Source organism: Cupressus sempervirens, chromosome 7 (assembly GCF_028749045.1).
Source record: "Cupressus sempervirens isolate cs-2001-9-10 chromosome 7, ASM2874904v1, whole genome shotgun sequence".
Classification (NCBI taxonomy): domain Eukaryota; kingdom Viridiplantae; phylum Streptophyta; class Pinopsida; order Cupressales; family Cupressaceae; genus Cupressus; species Cupressus sempervirens.
The window spans coordinates 439,005,407-439,030,166 of record NC_143124.1 but is presented as its reverse complement, the minus strand read 5'-3'; the positions used below and the strand labels follow the sequence as shown (position 1 = coordinate 439,030,166).

The window sequence follows — 24,760 nt, the reverse complement described above, 5'->3', positions numbered from 1 at the left end:
AAAGTGAACAAATATTATAATTGCACTTTTTTATAAATAATTATTTATTACTTTATCAATAATTAAAATAATGTGACTCCACAAATAATCATCATTTCTCAGTTGCGGTGGACTTGGGAATCAACCTTTGTGTCTTCTATACAGCTAATTGCCTTACTAAAAATAGTAAATGTTCCTCTCTATTAACTCCTGACTTACTATAAATACTAAACCCCTCATTATCTAATCAAACCAACTTTGTATTGCAACTTAGTTACCAATTCATGGCACCTTGACTTGGATTCAGAGGCAGATACATGCCGATGCGATTGCTCTGTGGTTGCTCATAGGAAATGCATCTTGGTCATTGGGATGGGTAACTATGCATTGACAGAGCATCCAAATGCCCCGGATGTGCTTCCTGTGAGCATCCACAGGGCATCTGTGAGCTTCCAAATGCCTCCATGGGCCTAGCATAAAAAAATGATGCTTTTTTGGATGAAAAACAACTTAAAGCACATAAAACATGTGCTAAATAACATTTTAAATTCTGATTCGGATTAGTGAATCTTGAATCTTGATTCATGAACATTAAATCAAGAACTAAAATTTAATTTTTCAATTATAATGATTTTCTGATTTGTATTGGAATCGTGAACATAGACGTATATGATATGGTATATTAAGTTATTAGTTATTTCAATTTGAGTATATGTGAACTATTAGATATCTTGATCAATGGTGAAGTATCATACTATCAAATGATTTAATTTTGTATATATTTCTCTTATATATATATATTGATGGAAGAATTGTCATCGATTGATAAGTAGGAGATAATTTCCACAGCAAGTCAAATTGTGATATTGCTATCAGGATTTAACTGTGTGATTATGAGTAGTACTAGGATGGGTGACCTCCCTGGAAGTCCTATTGCTTCACCCCTATGAGTGCTAAGTGTTCCATTTATTCTCATTAGAGATGGATTCATGTTGAATCACTACTCATGAAACGTGGGTCAATGAGTTTGACTCAAATCACAGTTAATTTCTGATAGCAATATCACAATTTGACTTGTTGTAGAAATTATCTCCTACTTATCAATTGATGAGCTTAAGGGGCTTTCTAAGAATGGTTCATAAGGCACAACATTTGGTGAAGGTTTTGCAATTGGGGTTGCAAGCTTTAGGTTCAACCATGGAGGAAACTCCGTAGAGCGCGCTTATGTTGGATCTCCTGGGAAGTCCCAGTGCTTCACCCTTGTGAGCATCACTTAGATCCAATGAGTGCTAAGTGTTCCATTTATTCTCATGAGAGATGGATTCATGTTGAATCACTACTCATGAAACATGGGTCAATGCGTTTGACTCAAAATCACACAGTTAAATCCTGATAGCAATATCAGTATTTGACTTGTTGTGGAAACTATCTCCAACTAACCAATTGATGAGCTTAAGGGGCTTTCTAATGAATGGTTCATGTTAGTGTAAATAATTAATTATTATTACACTTAAGTTTACTTAGGAATATATATAGACATATGGGTTGTCTTGTTGACAACAGAGGAGTTAGCAACTTATTTGAGCACATGGTGTCTACAACATCCTCTTTATGAGATACACCTATGTAAACTTATCCTCTCGTCATCGCACAAACTCCTGTGCTCAATGGAGGATAATCCACTCTTGGTGGACATGTGCTTAGTTGTGATGATTATCTCTTTGTTGACTCTTAGTCATTCTAGTTGCTGCCTTTATAAACAGGCACTTCTAGTGTGTATTCATCTCATATCCAATTATCTGACATCCATTATCATCTTGATCATTATTGTAATGTCCCGATTTTATTGTCCTTAAAGTTGCTCTTAGTTTCCCAATTTAAGATCCTATAAATGACTTAAAGTTTGTGTTTTATACTTGCAAATATATAAAAGTAGTATTTATTTCGAAGAGTTTCCAAATTCTTGATAATCTATACACATATAGGGAATAATAATTTCATGCAACTAGAAATCTTTCCTCATTATATACTAGTTGTATTATTCTCTATTATAGGTTTATGCCTTTTTTACTAAGTAAATTAAGTTCACAACTTATAATAATACCTTCTTAATAATATCCTCTTATTTTTGCTTATTTTGCGAATGTGATATTTGATGCCGATCTTCTCTTTCGGTTCTTTCCAAGGTGTTGATGCTAGACTCGATGATTATGTCCTTCCCGTGTTTGATTTTATCTTTGAGCCTTTCAATTAGTGCTGATGGGGATTTGGATCCCAATATCCGAACCAACCTTAACTTTGCCTCCCTCGATGGAATATTTGGGTCTTGTCGATGTGATTGAATATATGTTTTTTTCCTTTCGTTGCTTTTCACCACTCCATGTTATATTCTTTTTTCCCCTCCTGTCCATGTTAGTCCATGGTCTATATCTTGCCTCTACGTGATTTGGTGTATGTTCTTTTGATGGATATTGCTGTGAAATCAGGGTTAGACGCCTCGGCTGGTGTAGTCAGTGATGATCTACCACTTTCGTTATTAGACCCGATGCCTCCCTTGCTCTACGTTTTCGGTGTATGAGATTTGTCATCTTTCTCTGTGTTTGATTATATCTCAGTTCCTTTTAATTAACGCTGATGTGGAATGTGATTCCAATATATGTCCTTCCGTTTATGTTCTCCTCCCCGTCCTTTTTACGCACGCCTCCTTAAATATTGCACGATGCGAGGTGACCCTTTTCTTAGTATGAGCGCTGATGTCACCCTTTGTTACATCCCAATTTTTGATCTAATTTGAAACATAGCCGTTGAGGTTCACATGAAGTCAGTTGGTAGTTTAATTTGTTATAATCTGGCGAAATGATAAGATAGTTGTTATGATTTCAAGTAAAGATAACATGCTAGTTGATCATTAATCACGAATTCATGGAATTGAGAAGATGGTTAACCGTTATGATTAAATAATTCATTATGATAATATAATTTAACTGTGGAGAATTTCCTTGTAGGAAACATGTGGAAGGGGGTGGAAGCATTGTTAGAAAAGAATTAGGCAGGAGCATCATCATTACTGGGAAGATGGGTAGAGGACCTAGCAATTTGAAACAAGATACATTTGTGGAACCGCATGAGTTATTTAAATAATTAATTTAGTTAAAATAATTAAGTTAAAATATAAAACATATCTCAAAGGATTTTAATTTATCTTTCATCGTATTATTTTAATAATAATTTAAATATGTGCATATAATATAAAAATGATTTGGTATCGTTATAATTTAATAATAAAGTGACGTTCTCATGTAAATGTAAATACAAGATTATAATAATAATCTTCCAATTCTATCCTTTCTTTTTAATATTTTTGCTTTTAATCAATTAACACTTGGCATGATTAATATCTGGCAATTCAAATTGTCTTAATCTTTCCAACTTTTCTTCCAACCTTGTATTTTCTTTTCCTCTTTATTTCTCTTTTTTTCAATTCGAATTTATGATGTATCTAAAGAGTCTTCTTGATAACTGATGGGAGTAGTCATAGCCAACCATTATAAAGAATATCATGAATCTATTTGGGGGGACTCCTCTTCCTCTTGCCATTTTTTTTACTCTACATCACTTCATAGTTCGAAAGACCTTGCTTTTTGCTTTTGAAGAATTTTCCTTTTGTTGCGGAATAGGGTTGGCATGTAGATCATATTGAGAGTTTGTGCATTGATTTTGTAGATCTGAAAAATGGCAAGATACGATAGGGAAATCACAGTATTTTCACCTGACGGCCATTTGTTTTAGGTGGAATACGCGCTGGAGGCCGTCTGCAAGGGTAATGCGTGTGTTGGGGTTCGCGGGACTAATAATATTGTTCTTTGTGTTGAGAGAAAATCTACCGCCAAGCTTGAAGATTCTAGAACAGTAAGGTAAATTGTAAATTTGGATAACCACATTGCACTGGCTTGCGTGGGACTTAAAGCAAATGCTCGTATTTTGATTAACAAATTTCAAATTGAGTGTTAGAGTTATAGATTGACAGTTGAGGATCCTGTAACTGTGGAGTATATCACTCATTATATTGCAGGTCTCCAATAGAAGTACACATAGAGTGGTGGAGTGAGACCATTTGGTTTGTTGACACTTATTATAGGCTTTGATCCAGATGCAAATTCCCCTTCTCTTTACCAAACAAATCGATCTGCCACATTTTCTGCATGGAAGGCAAATGCAACAGGAAGGAATTCAAATTCTATCAGAGACTTCTTAGAAAAGAATTACAAGAAATGTTCAGGGAATGAAACTTTAGAGCTTGCAGCCAAAGCCTTGCTTGAAAATCACATACTTTAACAAAGGAATACAAGCCAAAGATATGTTGTGGGTAATGTTTGAATGTAAATGAGCTTTATACATAGCAAGGTATATGTTGTCCCAACCATTATAAATAAACACAATGTGTATGTACATTTATCGCTTACGTTGATACTGTAGATTTGATTCTCTATCTAATTTTGCCTTGTTCATGGTAAGTGATAGACAGGTAATCATAGTATGGATCCATAGATCATTATGCCGAAGGATATTAGAGTTAAACATTTAATTCTGGAATCTTTAAAGAACATAATCATGTAATCACAGTTTGTGAAATGCCGGATGCATGTAATCCTCTTGTATAATTAACAGATTCAGTTGTTTTGAGGATTCCAAACACTTGGGACTCACCCAGTTGTGTAACCAAGGAAATGGGTGATGAGGTGAGAGAAAGGAATTTGCCATAACATGAAGCAATACTCAGTTGTGACATATCAATGTTTATCATTTTAATATGAATTATTTCATAGCTCATGCATGATTCCATTCAATGTAATCTCCTGCTACCAAGTCATATGGTGTGTTACATACCAGGATGCCCAGAGGTTGGCAAGATGACCCTTGTCTATTCTGGGTAGGGAGGGCCTTTCTCGTTAGAGATCGCGTGGGGATAAGATTTGGTCCGCGGTTGGGTGGTTAAGCCCCTGACAATGTTTCACCTCTCCCCAAGATGTCAGACGTGCCTCAGACAGAGATAAGCTATGCATTCAATTGTTTATCGAAAACAGGTATTATCACTTTTATTTATGAGGAGGTAAGATTAAATTGAGTTATTTTATTGTTACCGTTATTTTACACCTAGATGCAAGAGATAGATTCATGGATTGCTTTTCATTTATATGAATATCGAATATAAGTATATTTCTAATCTTGAGTTATTGTTACAATTAAGTAATCAGAAGGAAAGGAACCTGAAGCCCTAATTGATTGAGTGATAGCTGGAGCCCTAAATGATATAGTGGTATTGGAAGCCCTAATTGAATCCAGCGGTATCGGAAGCCCTAATTGAATCCATGGCATCGGAAGCCCTGATTAAAATCCATGGTATCGGAAACCCTATTTGAATTAGTGGTATCAAAAGCTCTAGGTGATACAACGGTATCAGAAGCCCTAAATGAACTGATGGTAAACGATGCCCTAATTGATACAGTGGTATGTGATGCCCTAATTTTAAATATAGTGGTTTTTAATTGTAATCATCATTTGTTTTTGAGATAGCGATTTTCAGAGGATAGTCGTCATGTCATATTGTCATATGGGTATTTGTGGACTAACCTGGGTGGTTGCAGAAGCATCCTTAGTTTTGATTTCGATCTCAATTTTCCGAGGTATGTGGTTTTTCAATTTCTGTAATAATTTCATTTGATGGTGTTTCAAGTTTTTAGTTTAAGAAAATTTTCTCTAATTGATTTTAACAGTAAATCTTATTGACATGAACAGAAATGATATAACTGTCTTCTTATGAAACGAAGTAATGATTGATTTTCTATGAATGTGTTAGTTGTTAATTAAGACCTTTAAACGGGATGTTACACCCTTACACACGTTTATTGATAGTTTATGAAATAAATTTGATTCGATATATGGTGTCCCCCTAATGCAATCGGTTAGGCTTATATATATATATATATATATATATATATATATATATATATATAAGATGTATAGTATACAAGATTTATATATTTATACAAGATGTATATTATGAATAATGTTTATAATTATTATTATGAATAATATAACTTTATATTATAAATAATTAAGTAGAATAGATAGATACTTATCTTTATAACTTGTCAATAATGTTTATTGTGTGAATAATCTATATATATTTTATTCATATAATAAACTATTATTGTGTAATTTTATTCAATTATTAATTTGTAGGATTCCTTTTAGGAGTGGTCATGACAATTATTGAGATTTTGTTTTCATCATCATTAGTCTCTCTTGTGCTATCTATTGAGCTTCTTGATCTTGGTGTTGAATTATTGCCTTAGGCAAATTTTACATGGTATCAGAGCTATACCAAATTCTTACATGGTATCAGAGCCATGGGAGCTTCATTGCATAGCCATTGGAGAGATTTTTTTTGTAGGTCAAGATTGGAGCTTGTTGGTGCAAATTAGATATTGGCATCATATTCAAAAGGTCAAGAAACCCCCAAATCGACTTTTGTTTCATCAAAATCAGACATCTAAGGTGAAATCTAGAGTTATTTGATTTTTGAAGGTGCGATGGCGACGATATAGGAAAAATAATTGCAGAGGTGATTTTCAAACAGTGATATCTCCCTCATACACTCCTTTTTTCCAGCAATTTTTTTTGTTTTGGGGTAGAATTTCGTGATCTACACATTGGTGCAGGTTGTTTGTGATCTATGTTCCTAAATTTTTCTGAAAATTGCCAATCTTGATTTTTACAACTTTAGAGGCTTCGTATGGGCTCATATGGACAAATATTCAGGTGCTATTTTTTTTTGAAAGTGCATGATTTTTTGTCTACTTTTCAGATCTAGTATCAGTTTCGAATAATTCTGAGTAGACATTGTACTTTCAAATTTTGGTCTCACTTTGGCTGATTGGCACTTGTAATTAATTAGATCCTTGAGAGGTCTTGTGTCTTATCTTGTTGAGTCCGATATAGCTTCATATTTGTTGTTGTAACCAATAGAATCAGAAGTTCACTTAGGCCCTAAATTGGCAAGTGGCCATTGTAATTGCACTAAATATAAAGTGCCAAATCATGCATTGGGTGGGTTTCTTTGATTTTTTTTTTTTGCATTTTGGGGGTGCATACACTATTTGATCTCATGGAGTCATGTCAAAAGTGTCACTTTGGTTTAAGATTCAAGTTGACAAAAAGGAATTATTAGAAATGGAGTGCTTTGATGATTGATCATCTAAGAGAACATAAGGAAGTGTTTCTTTATCTATATTTGAAGATATTTCCACCTAATACTAATTGGGGACATCTTTCTTTTCTTCTTCGCTTTATGTACAACAGTATGAGTAAGGAATCTATGCTCCTCTTAGTAAGGCAAGTAGTCCTCATGACGTTTGGATGTGTTTTTGGAAGCATATGGAGATCCATGAGTCCCTCCATTACCAGAGGACAGTCTACCTCCAGTCACTCTAGTTGTGGTACCTACAACTCCAGTTGAGATCATACCTCCTGATGCTCCAGTTGCTTCTATTGATCCAGTTCCAAGCACAGATGCTCCTGATTCAGTGCAGCAGGAAACACCATGTCTTCCTATATTAGCTTTATGGGATGACTTCCTTCTAGAGATTGCAGTGTTGTTTGTGGAGTCTTACATTGAAGATGTGGAAGACATTATTGATAACATCCATCTTCTCTTTGTTGAGAAGAAATCTTCTTCACTTGTTGCGAGGGAACACTCTGACCCTCAACCACTTGATCTTTCTTTTGAGGTTGACATGATTGTGGACACTTCTTTTCGGCAGTTGGAGGAGGACTCTTTTACTTCAAAGGAGACATATCAGTCTTTGGAGATTGTATTCCAGTTTTCTCAGACATCGTATCTTTTGAGGATTCTTCCTACTAGTTGTGGAGCATTCTCTACTACACCTATGGCACCACTTCTTACAAGGAGGAACATCTTTCAATTTTCATGGTGCAGCTTCTTCAGGCATCAAGGAGCTTCTTTCATGGGTGTGCATTCATCATTGAGGGGAGGCTACATTGCTTCTCTTCCCATATCTTCTTATAAGGATGATTCCTTGTCCTTGAGGTCGATTCACTTTCATACATGGACATGTTACCTTGTTTGCCACCTTCTTTTGGGCATCCACCAGATTGGCTTGTGGCATCTACATTCATCAAGGACTTGTCAACATATGAACAGACTTTAGAGGCAGCATCCATAGCATACTACATATGAATTCCTCATGCATTTTCTTATCCACAATGGGAAGTATACTTGCACCTATACTTGGTGTATCTTCTTCCTAAAGGGAGAAATGTCGTTTCTAGGCATTGGATACTTTTTTGTCTTCATGACATCCTTGCAAGAGATTATTCATTATGGGGGGGGGGGGGTAACCATCATGTATTTTTTCTTATGGGGGATATATGCTTGTACATGCATGATGTATGGGGGGTCTTGATTACTCCATCCTTGCATGCATCTTGTACTACTTTATCTCTCTTTTTGGAGGGCTTTTTCCCATGAGGTTTTCCCTCTTTCTCCATTTTCAGAGAGATTGCATTGCATTGCATAGTATGTAGAGCATTGCATTTCTACATGGGTACCTAACATGGCCTAATAGCCGGGACCACATTGCATCTTGCATTTAGTTTTGTGAGCTTAAGTGCATTTCGCTAAGTTGCACTTAAGGAGGGGTGTTAGTGTAAATAACTAATTATTATTACACTTTACTTAAGTTTACCTAGGAATATGCATAGACATATGAGTTGTCCTGTTGACAACACAGGAGTTAGCAACTTATTTAAGCACATGGTGTTTACAACATCTCTTTATGAGATACACCTACGTAAACTTATCCTCTCATCATTGCACAAACTCTTGTGTTCAATGGAGGATAATCCACTCTTGGTGGACATGTGCTTAGTTGTGATGATTATCTCTTTGCTGACTCTTAGTCATTCTAGTTGCCTTTATAAACAGGCATTTCTAGTGTGTATTCATCTCATATCCAATTATCTAATATCCATTATCATCTTGATCATTATTAAGATTCTCTTTTGATCATCATTAGTCTCTCTTGTGCTATCTATTGAGCTTCTTGATCTTGGTGTTGAATTATTGCCTTAAGCAAATTCTTACATGGTATCAAAGCTATACCAAATTCTTACGGTTCATAAGGCACAACACTTGGTGAAGGTTTTGCAAACGGGGTTGCAAACTTTGGGTTTAACCATGGAGGAAACTTTGTAGTTAAGTGTGCTTAGGTTGGAGTAGTACTGGGATGGGTGACCTCCTGGTGCTTCACCCCTATGAGCATCACCTAGATCCAATGAGTGCTAAGTGTTCCATTTATTCTCATGAGAGATGGATTCTTGTTGATTCACTACTCATGAAACATGGGTCAATGAGTTTGACTCAAAATCACATAGTTAAATCTTGATAGCAATATCACAATTTGACTTGCTGTGGATATTATCTCCTACTTATCAATTGATGAGCTTAAGGGGCTTTCTAATGAATGGTTCATAAGGCACAAAACTTGGTGAAGGTTTTGCAAATGAGGTTGCAAGCTTTGGGGTTAACCATGGAGGAAACTCTGTAGTTAAGCATGCTCAGGCTGGAGTAATACTGGGATGGGTGACCTGGGAAGTCCCGGTGCTTCACCTCTGTGAACATCACCTAGATCCAATGAGTGCTAAGTGTTCCATTTAATCACATGAGAGATGGATTAATGTTGAATCACTACTCATGAAACATGGGTCAATGAGTTTGACTCAAAATCACATAGTTAAATCCTGATAGCAATATCACAATTGTCATCGATGTCAAAGGATTTCATAAGCATGTAGAAAACTACTCGTGCTAGCATCATCAATGTCAAAGGCAGTATGAAAGATGATATTCAGTATGAGTAAACAGCTAGGAGCAATGCTATTTTGGAGAACACAATGATACATTACCTTTGTAGCAATGGGGACATTTAGATGTGATGTCAGAAGTTGAAAAAAAAATACAAAGTAGCGATATCTACATGACTATATGTATAAGCATATATGGCAGTGATGGAATAAAAAGTGAATATAACTATTGAAAGATGCAGACGCATCTTTAGTGACAGAGATTCTAAAATGTAGCTAACATACAAAAATATAATTTGGGAGTTGAGCCAGTTCATCGTGGAAGAGCAACAACGTGTATAATGGCAATGATGATTTCTTCCAATTTGAAATGATTGAAGGACTTAGACCATCGGTATTGACTTATTTAATAAGCATTTGACTCCTACTCAAAAGAGATTATGGAATATAAGAATTTGTTTATCTATCAAGATAAAAAAATGTCAGCATGTGGAGATTATCTGGAACACCAACACAGCATGTCAGCCTTTAAAGAGAAACCATTGGGGGCACATGAACAAAGGAATAAACTACCATTCAGGGATGAGTCATGACGAACACTGCAGAAATGAAAACAATACTTGAAAAAGCAAGAAATGTACTCAAATATTTGTTTGCAGTAGTGGATTTTAATTAATTTAAAAAATATTAAATAAATATTGAATTTAAATTTATTGTAAACATTTGTTTCTAAGAAATATAAGCTTCCTTGATGCTCCTTATATTTATGGAATTAAACGAAAAATAAGTATGTACAGCGTGGCTAAATTGCAATCTCTTTTAATGGCATCTGAAGAACAACCAACAGTAACTATTTATTTGTAAATGAGGTGCGTAATTATTATTCTTGATTGATTATAAAATAGAAAGGTATTTAGATAGTTCTCTTTCCAAAATGTCATCTATGAATAGGTGGAGGGAGTGGCAATGGGTTCTCCCCTTTCCCAGTCACAGCAAACCTCTATATGGAGTATTTTTAGGAGATGGCTCTCCACACCTTTCCCCTCAAGCCCAAATGGTGGAAGCGTTATGTTGATGACACCAACGTGTGCTGGCCACATGGGCTGGAAAAACTTGAGGAGTTTCATGAACACATCAACAAGCTTGCCCCCACCATTTCCTTCACCAAGGAGCTTGAATCTGACAACCAGTTGCCCTTCCTCGACGTCCTCATCATGAAGAAGCCTAATGGTACCTTCGGTCGTCGAGTGTACCGTAAAGCCACCCACACCGATTTATACCTCCATTCTTCTTCCCACCACCACCCATCCCAGAAAGTTGGTATCTTCAAGACTCTTTCCCCTAGAGCCTATAGAATTTGTGATGTTGATAACTTACCCCAAGAGCTTGATCATCTGCGCCAAGTTTTTAAGTTCAACGGGTACTCTCATAAGCAAATCTCTAAGGCCCTCACCCAAGCCAAGTCCTCTTATCTTTCTGGCAACAGTCATAAGATCTCCACTAACCCACCTCCCCTTGGCACTTCTCTTCCTTTTTTGGAGGGCATCTCCCAAAAAATAGGCAAAATCTTGACTAGAAAGGGCATTCGTGTGGCCTTCAAACCCCTTTCTGAGTTAAGAAATTGTATCCCCCCACTCAAGGATTCAAAAAACTCTCTTCTAGACTCAGGGGTCTACAAGATTGAGTGCTCGTGTGGCATGCCCTACATAGGTGAAACTGGTCGCTCTGTTATCGCAAGGATCCGAGAGCACAGTGTTGACATCAAGCATGAGAGGATACAAAAATCCGCCCTAGCTGAGCGCTCAACTTCCACCAAGCATCATATTTGTTTGGAGAATGCCAAAATCCTATCAAAAGAGGACAATCATTTCAAGAGGAAGTTAAAAGAGGCCATTGCGATGATGGGTGGTCCATTAACCATTCGTGGCGCCCCTTGCTTGATACCCTTGACAACCTCCATTTTGGCACGCTCAACAGACCCCACCACCCTTTATGCTTTCTTGGTTTCCCTTCTTGCTTGCTCTTCTAGTTCTAATGTTTGACGTTTTCCTCTTCTTCTTCCCCCTCTCTTCTCCTCTTTCCTTTTTTTGTTAGCTTGTTAGTTTGCGCCTCCCTTGGTCTGGGTGCTTGTTACTTCTTCCGTGGTGTGCAGTGTTCTCTCTCTCTCTCTCTCTCTCTCCCCCCCTCCCTCCCTCTCTCTCTTGCACACTTCTTGCTTCTTTCTTTTGAGTGGGTCTTGTGCTTAGACCCCTTGGTTTCTTGTTGTCTTTTAATTTAGTGTCCTTTTGTCTCTAGTATTGTTTATTTTCTTTACGTGATTATCGCCTTTCTATTCGGTGCGTCCTCTTGTCGATTCTTTTGTTCTTTCCTTTTTATCAAAGCTACAAAGCACGTAAGAATAAAAAGATTTTCTCTTTTTTCTCTTTTATCCCCACATGCTTGGTAGCTTTGACAATTTCCTCCTTATATATATATATATATATCCATTTCACTATTTAGTATTTGTCATTTTTTATTTCCCTATATATATAAAATTGTGTATATATAGATTTTTGTTTGCCTTCTTGTAGATTTTTAGCCCTTTATATAAAATTATTCGAACCTTTCCACACAATCGAATCCAGAAAACTTAGTACTTTACAAATGGATTGTGGAAATCTGTTACTGTTAATTTAGATAGTTGATAAACAAAAATTATACTAGATTTTCATATAAGTCTATTTTATTATCATAATTAATATGAAAAATTTATTTGTATTTATATGCACCTTCAATTTATGATATCCAAATGAAAATGATTCTTTAATTACCCATAATATGAGACAATCTTAATAAGACATTTGTATTACTCAACCCACTATATTAAAAACAAAATATCTTATTTACACGGGTGGCTGAACTAAAAACTTTGTGAAGACAATGATGAAACTTAAACTAAATGTCCCCTTTTATAACAAAAAAATATGATTGCGAGTTAAACTAATTTAATTTGATTATTAAGTTATAACTTTTTATAATGTAACAAATAATAAATAGTTATTATAACCTTAATTTATTTTAATAGATAAGATAAGGATGAATTAATGATAGTCACCAACTACGGGTGTGCATTCATTCCAAAAGGCCGAGTAATCATGTTTTGGGGGATTGATATATTTGTTTCAAAAAAATCAATAAGCAACAAATTCAGTACCAATTTATAGAAATCTTGTGCTCTGTCAATGTCAATTAGATCATGCAAGTTCTGGCATTCTTAAATTGAAAGGGTCAGAAAGGTAACCTTTCAGATGAAGAATCTTCATAATAGGCGAAGGGATTAATGAGGGCAGCAGCTGAAATGACTGGATATGCCACTATTAAAAGGCTAAAACAATTCAGTGTGCTTAATTTTTGCACCCAAACTGACAAAGTTGATCTTCGCACATGGATAAAGCAGATTCAGAGTGGTAATCAAAATCAGAATAATGGAGAGTTGTGGGTAATGTCAGGAGATTTCTGAATTGAAGTGTTGGAAAAATGATGCTGGAGATAAAGACAAGCATTAATGAATGTTCAATTAATTCCCAACTAAAGACAAACGCAAAGATTTAAGTGGCACAGATATGCACCCAGTATGTATGTCAGGGGTATTTATTTATTCGTAACTATCAGGCCTTTTACTTTTGTCCCATTTTTTTCTGGAAAAACTAATTTTCTCCTTGCCTAAATTGACCATAATAAACAATATTTTGTATATTTGGAAAATAGTTTTTTGAAAAGAAACATTAAAATAGATTAGAGAAGTGCTAAAATATTCTGATCTCATTGGTCAGATTAATAAAACTAAAACCACTTGCATGAATGCACTAGTATTCCTGCCTATTGCAGGAACTAACAATAATCACCTCAGCAATTATTAAATTTAAAAGCACCAATAAAAATAAAGATCCGGGTTTAAAAGGATAGGTATCACAAGAGTTTCAAAAGTACACTACCATATATTTATGCAGGTCTATAATAATCGCCATAAATATTTAAATGTTGAAAAGACAGATATTTAAGATGATTCATAAGAGCCTGATAATGGATAAATTTTATCCACAATATAATATGAAAAAGAATGCGAGGGAAACTCTCAGCAGCATTAAAATAGAAACAGTGATTCAAAGAACAAATCAAATACATGCCTGGACTGTGGAGAATAAATATATGTATTTGAACGAAATGTATGCCAACTCATCATGAGTTTTCAATATATTTCAAACAAAAGAAACCATGCCATCAGATGTTTCCATGTAAGCGTACAGAGAAAAAAATAAGTCAGTGAACTGATAGAAAATTTGCAGCACAGACAATGACAAAAATCTTTCACATCATTCACAAAAGACAAAATAAAGAAACTATTTTCTTTTAACACCAATATGGACAGGAACTTATAAAGTGGAAATTTTATTATGCTATCCAACCACAGCGGTATATGTGCAACAAGTATTGGAGACAGAAAAAAGACAAATCTATTTTTGTTTATATTCAGTCACTACAGTGTCAAGGCAGAAGACTTAAGTCATGATGAAGAACGATCATGAGCAGTTTCAATCAAAAAATGACTAGCAGTAGCAATCAGTGGTCAAAGTCACCGATACGTAAAAATGATATTCATTCAAAGGAAGACAGAGCTCAATCAAATCAGATAACTTCACGAGTACAACAATGATTAATTTAGGCAGCTTATGAAAACAGAAAATACACTCAGCAAGTATTAAACAAAGCCCATGACATAGAAATATCGAAAGATAGTGATTAGTAAGGAAAAGACATGAAACAAACATGTAAGCATTAAAAATATTAAAATATGATGGCCATATTATCTACGTTTCAAGTGAAAAGTCATTGGGTGCAATAAAGACATGACTGTTCCTTGAAGAGTCATGTATATTATATATAAAGAGTGTAAACATCAGTTGGAGAAAAGAAGAAAGGGAGTTTTGATTAGAGAAATGTGTAAATAATTATAAGAAGGAAATATGTGAAAGAAGTAAATAAGCAGAGCAGTAGTATAAAGGAACTAGTTATAATAAAAAGAAGAGAAGAATATATAAAAATTGAAGTCAGAGTTAAGAAGATGTGTAGTATATAAAGGAAGAATAAAATATCCATACAAATCCAGATTTCAATCTGATATGTATATATAAAGTAGAGCGAGTAGAGTAAAAGAGAGTGAAGGATATTGTATAATCAGAATTTTATCCAATATATATATATATATATATTCTTGTGAGTATACAAAAGTTTGAGAAGTGAAGTATAGAGTTATTGGCTGATTTAAATAAAGAAGAGTATAAATTTTATGCAGAAATAAGAAGGGAATTTGTGCATTTGAATTTTTCATCATTAGTTGAAGATGAGCAACATTATCGCGGTGGAACAAGAGTGTGTGTACCATAGTTTGCAAACTCTCTGAGTACACTCAGAGTTGCTGAGTACTCTCAAGTTTTTTTGTTGGGCGAGTACTCTCAGGTTTAACTCTCGCGTATTTATAGATGTTAAAGAACGTAGGTAAAACATGTTGATGTAGGGAAAACAATGGATGAGATGCATTTTTCACATCATTTTAGTGCTATAAAACTATACATTTTCTCTATTGAAATGTCAATTACTAATTTAATACATTTTATAATTGTATTTAACAAAAATATATATGTTTGTTTAAGAGATTTTAAATTTTAATACTTTTGAAGTTGCCGAGTTTTCCTCAAGTTTTTGTCAAGAATATGCCGAGTTTTTCCCAAGTTTTTGTCAAGAATATGCCGAGTTTTTTCCGAGTTGAAAATTTTGGGTTTGCCGAGTACTCTCCACGTTCGAGTCTGCAAACTATGGTGTGTACTATGGGTTGGTGCTCACAAAGATAGCAGAGGGAGTCGGAGCTTCCGATAGGTTGGAGCCTGCGAAGAGTGGGAGTCGGAGCTTCTAGTGAGCCGGTGCTCATAAACATAGAGGTTGGAGCCTCTAATAAGTTGTAGCCTACAAAAAATTGTAAAAGAACAGATTATATAAGAAAGCATTTATGCAGTGGTTTTCTCTTGCATTGGGTTTCCACGTAAATCTGTGTTATTGTGTTCATGTGCATAATTGTTCATTTCAGCATTTGAAGTTAATTGTTTGGATAAAAGTTTTAATTTGCCAAATTTGTTATTATACTGATTCACCCCCCTCTTAGTTTAATCGTGTGCTCTTCATATATATATATATGTATAAACACATCCAAAACACCCCAAAAAAATTTGCGCATCCACATACCCGATTCTTGACCCGCACCCGAATCAACAACTTATCGTTGCAATCATAGTCTATTGAGATATTGTGCTATGAATAGCAACCCTAACTCTCTTGATATTGTTACTATTATTGTGTGTGTGTGTGTGTGTGTGTGTGTGAATTTGAGTCAGATGAAGGCTAACCTTGAACTCTTCTAACTTTTGGAATGAGAATAAGCTTCCTTCTTTGCTAATTGAGTCTTAGCCTATGAGGGTCACTGATAAGCCATCATTAAATGAGAGCAGCCTAAAAAGGGGACAAACCATTGAATGTATGAGTCTTAGCCAAAAAATGATGCTAGGATCCATGGATAATGTCATGCTCTAGATGACAAGGTGGATGTGTCCATGTCGATCAAGAAGTTGAGTGTTGTTGATGTGAGTTATATGACCACTTCAACATGTAGAATCGAATACTTAGCATTCCAAATGAAACACTAAATCTCTAACTCTCTCTTGAATAAGAAAGCTCATATGATAAACAACGTATATGGATTGTGTGATCAAACGAGGCAACCAAAGTTCTTTTCTTACTATGGACTTTAACTCAATTGCAATGATGCAATATTCTTGGTATCCAAAAGGGCTTCCACTGTTTATTCAATGGATTTCGACTTTACAAAGGCGAATGATATGACAATCAAGCTCATCAACTACTTCTATTCAAACAAATTGCAAACAAAGGTAAGGGTTTAGAAGGCTAATCTAAATATATTAATGCAAGAGATCATTGATGGCAAGGTGAGATTTTAACCAGTCCTTGCTTTTCCAACCAACTATACCAATGATTGTGCTTGTTTCTAAGGATGTGAGAATGACGTTCAAATTGTCAATACTCATTCAAATACCCCATGAAAGTGCAATCCAAATGAATATGGTCAATTAAAGTTAGATGCTTGCAACTAGGCTTAGACTAACATTTCACTATTGCTTACAATCAAGAAGCACCAAAAGGTATGGATATTGTCTTCACCAATAATTGCCAACAACAATAGCATTCATTTATCTACTTCTAATTCTACTTAACATAATAAATTCTACTCTAAGTGATGAAATGTAGAAACCATGCAATACTCCAAAATAACACAAGTAATCCACTAAGAAAACCATTAGATTCATCTGCAACTACTTTGACAATATTATAACAACAATTTCTCCAAGTCTCTGCCTCTACAAATGAATTGAGTTAGCCTTTTATAGAGGCTCCGAGTAAAATAGGTACCCAAGATTGATTTGAATCAAATGCCAAGATTTATTTAACAAAGCCCTAACTAGGGTTCCTACAACTACCATTGACAATCACTTAATGCTAACCCAATTACATCAAAGCACCACCTTGTGGGCCAACAAGAAAATTACATTGCTTTTGAGAGCTAATAAGAAAATGGGTTAGGTAGAGGCTTATAGAAAAAGGTACCAACCAATAAGCCAATGAAAAATGCCAAGTGGGCTTACAATTAATATTTTCTTAGAGGATAATTTCGTTTGACCTTTTTCCTTTCAGCAAATTCAATGAATTTGGACATAATATTGTTAAGCTCTTCTATGGGAGCACTCAACATGACATGACTAGTTAAAGATGAATGAGAGCCACCTCAACATGCTTATAGTCTTGATCAATCCCTTGGTGATGAGAAAATATCAACATAACATGAGCATTGGGGGACGTTGGGATGCGTTTTTGGGATGGGGAATAAGTGGGCTTTAATTTGGGGATGACAGGGGGATGGTGGGGGAACGACAACAAAGGGGTAGGGATGTTGTAATATACCATTCATATAGTACTTGAAGTTGAAATACTAGTTGTGAAATGATGTATAATAGTATAAGAACTAATAAATTATACTACCAAATACTTGAACATAACAAAGTTGCAGCATGAATATCAAAGATATCATAAAGATGATTAAAATGAGTGGCATGAAATATCGGAACAAGTACAAAATCATGTAGATACATTCATAAATATGCATATGTAGTGTGTGTGTGTGTGTGTGTGTGTGTGTGTAATGTTGACCTTTGTGGTAGTTAGTAGGCCTCATCTCTATTAGGAGTGCTGCAACTACAACTTTTGCTTGCAGAAACACCGAGTGGCGAGATGGTGGTGTGAAGGCAGTGGTTGGGGGGGGGGGGGTGCAAGTGCGCGTGTTTCATTGGTAAATATCTCTTGATACTTAATATTATCAAGTCTTTAATCCATTGTGATGGCTCATATTCCCAAATTGCTTCATCTTTATTCAGTCTTTCATCCTTTTAAGTTCTTCACCTTAAAACTTTACCATTGACATGTTCATAAACTTGCACTTGTACTTGAAATCCCAAGGTCATCTTCATTCCTGACTAAACTTGCACTTGTAGAAGTGATGTAGGTGTTGTTGGCTCCCAAAATTGTTGGTTGAATTCCTATGAGTCTTTCCCACTCGATGCTGGGAATCACAACACTATCATGGTCAATGTCGGAAACTGAAACTTATTAGTTCAATCTCCACACTTCAGGCTTTGTGGACCTAGGTAGGTTTACCTTTATCCCAACTCCTGAAATGGATTGAGACTTGTTGCAAACTTTATGACTAATACTCTTGAGCTGGCAAGTATCTTCTCAAGGAGAAATCAGATATTTGAATGGTTTGGGTGTGTATGAAAATTGTTAAGTATGAAGTGTAATGAAATAAAGTATATGGTATGATGTATACAGATGGATATGATAAAGAATGTCACCTTCCACAAAATTGTACTTATCTTTAGAAGTAAAAGAAGACCAATCCTTTTCCGTTGGGAGAATAGAGTCAATTTCAATATCAACTGTGAATATCAAATTGCCTGGAGATAGACATGCTACCATCAATCATTGGATGGAGAACTTGGAGTCCAAACCCTAGTTAATTGAACTTAACTTCAAATGATGAAGACCAATTAAACAATACGTACACAAGCATATAAGTTTTTCTTATTCGAAGGTTTGCACCAATTTCAATCTACCAACAAAAATGTTCATCCAAAAGGACAATTCACAGATACCAATATTGATGATCAATTCTCGGACTTTGGAAAGAAATAAAGTATCTTTATTAATTCAAAAATAAGAGTACAATTTGGCTGTGATTGGTTGCAATATCTATCCTATATTTCATACATATATTTTTTTCACTTTTTCATAGTATCTTTTTGCTATCTATCACTATATCTATCCTAAGTTCCCGACACCCTTTCTTATAGAAAATGAAAGGGTGCAAGAAGCTTTAGACCTTTACAAAAGCTAATTTATAACTAATTGCAACCATTGCACCAAAATTTATAATAACAAAAACATAAAAAATCCACGAGAATAATAATTCTTGTATCATATCCAGAATTTCATCAAAATGTCGATGCCCTTGAGGATCCTAAGATCCTGAAAGAATCTCTCGAACCTATAACTTGTGACAGTCATAGACATAGCTTGCATAACTAGTCCGCAGTTCCCAAGTAGCAGCATACATACTGTTAATAATGTCCAACTAGTCCTCCTGTGCTGAAGTCAAGTCTGGTTGCATAACAGGCCTCAGAACTTCCTTTGCATTATAGGCTTGTACTAGTAATCCCATGGTTGTGTGTCTCTAAAACCTGTGAACATAACACATATTAGGCTCCATAAGAATGTTCATGAAAGACAACCTCATGGTGTCCTTTTAACAACGGCAAAATTAAATGCATTAATTTCGAACATCTTTTGATTATTCTGCACACACCATCATAAGTTTGTTGTCACATCTGATTCTGTGTGAATTTAAGCCCAACAAATGCATTTAGTAGTTCACACGCTTCCCCTGTTATTAAATTGAAAATATGATATGCGCTTTGCCTTTGTCATTGATTTTCACAATTACGTCTTTGAAATGATCTTTTCTCTGCAAAATCGTGAAATCGAGGTAACACTACTACATTGCTTGAAAAATTGTGAAATCGGAATTGACATGAATTCATCAATTGCAAAATTGCGAAATCGGGAGGATATGACTTTACCTGCTATGAAGTCTATGATCTTGGTTGCTGTGAAATCAGCACCCTTTTCATATTGCTTGTCCGATACTTAGATGTTTTGGATCTTTTTGTAAAAGAGAAGCTCAAGGTGAAATCCTTTTGAATGCATTCTTTTCTATAAGATACCTTATTCCACCCTCTGAGAGTATATATGGTGGATCTACCCTCTGATATGGTTCATGGTGAATGTCATATGTGTGATTCTATGACTTTATGGCCCGCCTATGTACATGACTGAAAGGTGATGATCTTTTTGATAATATACACTTGTATTCAACACTGTAAGGTGACGGCTTTACAATGTTCACTATCATGACAAATATAATGCTGAGTTGATATTCATGGAAATGTCTTGATAGTTAATATATCTTTGGACTTATTGATAGATATCATGCTGACTTGATATCGGTTGTTTATCAATATGTTTGTAATGAGATAATCATGGTGGATATTAGTTGAGGTAATATCTGTGGACATGCCATGATATGTTATAGTAGACATCATGCGACATGATGTCAGTGCACATACCATAACTAGGATATACGAATGTCATGTGACTTGATGTTTTGTATACTCCTTGATATCACGTGTTAGGTGATATCTAAACTAGTTCATACTTAGTCATCTTCCCTAGCTAAGAGGGAGTGTTATGATATGATAGTGTCGGTCAGAATTGCCAGCATGGCAACTGTATGCACATCTGTGTGCATGTAAACCAGTTCACCATGTGAACTGATATACATGCACACACACACACATATGCATAGACTTTTATTTTACCTTGCTGAGATCATCCTGGTATCAAACTGATTTTATTATTATCAAACCAAGTATGGAAATCTGAACTATCAGATTATAGTTCTCTTAGATTGAGCCTTATGTTCTTGATATAATGTTGATTAGATCGAGCAAATGATCTATTGCCTTGTAGAGATCAGAAATCATAAAGGAATCTGTTTAGTAAACTAATTACACCTGATTAAGGATTGGGTCCTTTAATGATTTTTTAATTATACCATCATGTCTTTTCATGGATGAATAGACATCTCCGCCCATGTCTTGACTATTGCTATGGATATAAATATGAACCAATTCAAGATCATAATCATTGAAATCAATAAATGATATACATCTCTCCAGATCGGGACTGCAGTTCAGTAATAATAGTCAGACCTTGCATTCAGTTTTAGAATTGAGTTGATTCATATTCATTATAACTTGATTATCACCTGCAAGCAAAGCATATATAAATTAGTATCCATCAAATCTGAAAAAAAGCCATAATCATAACTGTCTGATCATAAGTTCAATTACATTTACGGGAGGCAGAAATTGCATGTGGATAAGGCACCATCATCAGCCGAAGGTAGAAAGTTAATGCAAATTAGGCACTTGCATGATGGAAGGTTGCAGAAATCATATGTAAATAGGGAAAATGCACATGGGAGGTGCAGAAATTTGAGGCAAATAAGGTGTTGGTTCCCGAAACTGCAGATTTGAATCCTATGAGCCTGACCTGCTCGATGCTGGGATATCCAACCGGTAATGGCCAACTTGACGGAATTGAACAGTGTAGTTTGAGTTCCCTGCACTTCTGGCTCTGCAAAACCAAGGTGGGTGCACTTGATCCTAAACAAAACACTTGAGTCCAAGACACTCACAACAGATCAATTAGAATGCGAATGTATTGAAAGTTTCCCAAATGGTAAGGATTATAGAAAACTTCAAACTTGCAAATCATGAACTAAGAATAATAAATGAATAAATGGATGTTTTTAAAATAAGATGAGTATAGATTAATGCAACAAATGAATATATTAATTCTTCAAAGGAAAGAGATAAAACAATTGCTAGCATATGGATTAGAACAGTGTAGTTCGATTTCCCTGCACTTCTGGCTCTGCAAAACCAAGGCGGGTGCACTTGATCTGAACAAAACACTTGAGTCCAAGACACTTATAGCATATCGATTAGAATGCGAATCTATTGAAAGTTTCTCAAATGGCAAGGATTATAGAAAACTTCAAACTTGCAAATCATGAACTAAGAATAATAAATGAATAAATGGATGCTTTTAAAATAAAATGAGTATAGATTAATGCAACAAATGAATATATTAATTCTTCAAAGGAAAGAGATGAAACAATTGCCAGCATATGGATTATGAATTATGGAAAATATAAAGACCAGTGCCGAAGGGCTATAGAGTCAGTTTTATAAGTTTAAAACATATAACTTTATAAAATTTTATGCACATTAATTATAAACAATTTAGTAATCAAGATGTGATAGATGAAATATATGGACGCAATTTTAGAACAATCTAGAATGTATTTTAACTCCAGTGGTTCAGAGTCAAACCAAACATACATTTGGAAACAATTAAATATTTCTCAATATCTATGATGTTCGATTTTAAAATGCTATAATTGATCATGTCCACTTAGCTATCATATAAATTATTTATACAATTTAAAATAATTATTATAAAGGACGAAACTATACAATATTTTCTCTCTAAAGCTTCATACAAAAATAAAATAATTATTTTTTACTGATCATACCGAAAATAAAATTGCACTAGAAACACTTCTTATAGATGATCCATCCACTGTAATTTGATTCTAGAATCACATTAGAATTTATTCAATTATCCACAATCCACGGGCTTAGTTCAAAACTTCATTTCTTTACCTATAAAATAATATAATATATAAAGAGTGCATCATTATATACAAAAATTAGGTGCGAAATGAACGGGCGCACCCCTTCACAACACCTAATTACAACCACCTTTGTAAAAACAAATTATAATAATTAATTTTAAAGAGGCGGCTTGGAAAGTATAATGGATTTTCTAAGATTATTTGATGAACTAATGACAAATCTATGCTTTGACAAAATCTCTCATGTGGCCTCCAAACATAGGAATTTTTGTGTTCTATTGCTTCGTGTGGTTCCAACCCGAGAATCTGGGTTGTGAACCTCTGGATTCCATGGCAGACAGGGTGACATGGTTTCAACAGAGGATGTAGTCCTGGTATCATCATGAGAAATATCATAGATGTAATTTCCATCTTCCGAACTGGAAGTAAATATTTATGTATGCATCACATGTGCATAGACGGCATTGTTGGAGCCATATAGTGATTATCTGAACTTTAAACTATTCCCTGTATTAGATGCAGATGATCACCCTGCCTCTATGATTGAATAAGATGACTCGATTCTGTGCAGCCTCCTCCCCATCTCGTGCTTGTTCTGTTTGATTGCAGCTGAAATTGCTTCACTCCTTGTCTCCAACTTGCAAACATTACCAGTGACTCTTCCATGTATGCTCAAAGATCTTAAACAAAACATAAACTCACATTAGGAGTGAATAATCTGGAAGTGATTAACACTAGGCAGTATCAAAAACTCCCTGCCCAGGCGACAATATCAAACACATGGTAATAGATTCCCACATATCGCAAAAATGAATGCAATAAGTTCTGAGCATATTCAGAGATGGTATCAGCTATATAATGATGGAGTTAGATTGCTTGTCCATAGCCATTTCTGTCCACCATTTGATTAATATTTTAATATCTCATGCACAGTAATCTCTGCCATTCTTTAAACCTGGGAAATGATATCCTGAAGAAGGGCCAAATCACGCCTTTTCTCTGCATGGTAATGGTTCTTCTCTATGCTTTCTTGACCTCAGGTGATGCCTCCTAATTATTCTGTGCAAGTGCGAATGGGTGTATATGCCTTTGGAAATGCAACGTGTCCTCCATCTTCAATACTTTCATTTTTAGAAATGGCAAGTATGCATTATAATAGTTTCCATCTTTATATTTTCAGATCTAGATACTTTGTATTTATGAGCATGCAATCTTATATCTCTGCAACTGTATGTACTGCTATCCATCGTGACTTTGATTTTGGACATCATTTCAATTACACGGTGCTCCCTTCATCAGTATCATTGCAGACTTATCTCTGAGAACCTTCCACAGCATGTGATCATTCTCTAAATCGATATACTTTGATGCTTAAATCTGTCAGTAGATGTTCCCTTACATCCTTGCATATATTGATGACAATGTTATGTGCTTTTGTTTCCTGAAAAGAAATTCCTAATAGGATGAACTTTGTTACTTAATATTACGCCTTTGTGTGTAATATGTATACATCTTTTATTCATCTCCATTCTTGACCATGTAGTAATCTGGTTATTGCATAACCTTATCATTTTCCATCTGAAATAAATTTCAAGCTATATTGAATGACTCTCTGGTTGCTGTAATCAACACATTCATATTTGGAATCCTAAAGAATATACAAGAATGAATGCTGAAATAGATATATCAGGCCCAGAATATATTGATTAGACCATATATGCAAATGCTTCTGACGACTTGTCACTAATGCTATCTCTGTCTTAGCAAGCCCTGTATGCGAATATAAATTTCTGAATCCATTCTTCATCCAAACTTCCATATCATGTTAAATGATTCCAGATTGCACAACTAAAAATCTCTGCACTTCATTCTATCCAAAATCAAGATGATGCTCAAAGTCAATGACACCCAATACAG

At 35.0% G+C, this 24,760-nt stretch overlaps 1 protein-coding gene and 1 pseudogene across 2 annotated transcripts in view; both read left to right on the top strand.

Annotated features, from left to right (window-relative positions):
* The window catches only part of LOC149547472 (F-box protein At4g00755-like), a 153,941-nt gene that overhangs the window by 121,930 nt on the left and 7,251 nt on the right, over positions 1-24,760 (top strand). The gene's annotated exons all lie outside the window — the stretch shown is intronic.
* Positions 3,712-4,314, top strand: LOC149547473 (proteasome subunit alpha type-7 pseudogene; annotated as a pseudogene).